The sequence below is a fragment of the Phytophthora infestans genome, genomic scaffold (genome assembly GCF_000142945.1).
Source record: "Phytophthora infestans T30-4 supercont1.779 genomic scaffold, whole genome shotgun sequence".
Lineage (NCBI taxonomy): Eukaryota > Oomycota > Peronosporomycetes > Peronosporales > Peronosporaceae > Phytophthora > Phytophthora infestans.
The window spans coordinates 11,284-13,922 of NW_003303024.1; positions in this window are offsets into that span (position 1 = coordinate 11,284).

Genomic DNA, 2,639 nt, shown 5'->3' on the forward strand with positions numbered 1-2,639 from the left:
TCTTCATTGTATGGGCGCACCACATGTTTACTGTTGGTTTAGATGTAGATACACGCGCTTACTTTTCAGCAGCTACTATGATTATTGCGGTACCAACGCTATTAAAATATTTAGTTGGTTAGCAACTTTATGGGGAGGTTCTCTAAAATTTGAAACACCTTTATTATTTGTTTTAGGCTTTATTTTATTATTTGTTATGGGCGGAGTAACTGGTGTAGCTATGTCGAATTCGGGTTTAGATATTGCATTACATGATACCTATTATATTGTGGGGCATTTTCATTATGTATTATCTATGGGTGCTGTTTTTGGTATATTTACTGGATTTTATTTTTGGATTGGAAAAATTTCTGGTCGTAGATATCCTGAAATTTTAGGACAAATTCATTTTTGGTTATTTTTTATTGGGGTAAATGTTACCTTTTTTCCAATGCATTTTTTAGGTTTAGCGGGTATGCCTAGAAGAATCCCTGATTTTCCTGATGCTATGAGTGGTTGGAATGCTGTAAGTAGTTTTGGTCTTATATTTCATTTTTTTCAGCTTTATTCTTTTTTTACATTGTATATGTAACATTAGTTCACGGTAAAAAAATTGAAAATTAAAAAATATAAATAATAGAATTCAAATTTTAAATAAAATAGCACAAATTTAATATACTTATAATTTAATACCACGATCTTAAATTATAATATTAAAAAAAAATATATTCTTTAAGATATTTTAAATAATTAAAAAAATTAATAATATATTTATGTTATTACAAGCTTCTAAATTTTTAGGTGCAGGATTAGCTACTTTAGGATTAATTGGTGCTGGTATCTTACGGCTGACGGCAGCAGCAAAACGACGGTTACCGTGCAGTTAAAGGATATTAACGGCAACAACTTAAAGGCCAGCGGCGGCACAGTGACGCTCACCTCGACAGCCGGTACGCTTAGCGCCGTTACGGACCATGGCAATGGAAGTTATACGGCACAGCTGACGGCACCCACCTTGGTCGGAACCGCCCAAATCAGCGGCAAGCTGGCAGGAACCAGTCTGAGCCAGACAACCACCGTTATTTTTGTGCCCGGAGCGGCCTCTCCGGCCAAGTCCACGTTAACGGCCGGAGCAGCTTCATTAACGGCTGATGGCAGCAGTAAAACGACCATTACTGTCCAGCTGAAAGATGCCCAAGGCAATAATCTGGCGAGCAGCGGGGGCACGGTGACTCTTAGTACAACCTCCGGTACGATAGGTTCAGTAACGGACCATGACAATGGAAGTTATACGGCTCAATTAACTGCGCCAACCTTGACAGGCACTGCCAAAGTGACCGCAAAATTGTCGGGGACCAGCTTGTCCCAGGCAGTCTCCATCACTATTGTTCCTGGAGAGGCTTCTAACGCCCCGGCGACGTTCAATCGCCTGGTGACGCAATTGTTCCTCCCTTTGCGTACCTTCGTACAGACGTACTTCGACGACATTTTCGTCCATAGCCGTGCCGAGGGAGGCAAGACGGCTATGAAGGAGCACCTGGGGCACCTCCGTCGAGTGTTGGACGTGATGCGAGCGAACAAGCTCTACGCCAATATCGACAAGTGCGTCTTCGCGTCACCAGAGATTAAGGTTCTCGGTTGCTTCGTAAGCAACGTGGCATTTGGGCTGACCCAGAAAAGGTCAAGGCCATAGCAGCATGACCAGCGCCCCGATCCCAGAAGGATCTTGATAGACAGACCCGTTGTATCACCAAGACGTGCCCCAAATACCGGGGAAACTAGGTGTGGCCTGTTGATGACAATCCATGCTATGAACCGACCGTATGAGTTCTTGTATACAGCCCGAGAACGTGCACTAACTGTGTTGCGCTTTATTTCCGTGACCTTCCTTGCGAGATCTTCCCAGTCGACGTCCTCCATCGTTCTGCTCGAAGGAAGAAAAAAAGTGTATGAATCTTTGTATGCGTATTCATCTGGACAAATGTCCTGCAAAATTGTGAAAATCAGGAATTATTCCCCCACTATAATCAGATCCAGTCTTTGCTCTCGTTGTACCTCTTTTCATTTGGAAATTGCAGGACACCTTGTCCTGCAGTAACGAATCTGATGGGTTCAATGTCCTGCAAATTCTGTAGAATGACTGTTAGACGGAATTTGCAGGACATTTGCAGGACATTACCATGTCAAATTTCCAACCAATCACTGACAAGTGTATACAGGAATTTAACCCAATGATTAGCTTTGTTTTCGAGCCCTACGATGCAGAGCCACAACAGAAATCCACGAGAGCTGTCCTCGACGCCGCTTGCGCTTGCGTGCAGTCTGCTCGGGAACCTCGACGCTCTTTGAGCACGCTGCGAAGGTGTTAAGAGCGTCAGCGACACTCTCTCGAGCTCGCCACAATCCGGTACGTTTTGCTGCGTCCTCAATCATTCGCATAAGGTAACGCGCATCACTAAGCCGCTTTTGGAGGTTTCTGTTAGGCATGTCACGCCCGTCAAGCACTCGCAACGGAGGGGTTTTCTTGCTGGCATTTCCGCACTGCCAGAGCACCCACAGTGCGCTAACCGAGCAGTCTGGGAGATCAAAATCAGCGGGGACACGCCGAGACTTCCCACACCACAAAAGTGCGATGAGTGCATGTAAGTGTCGTTTTCGTC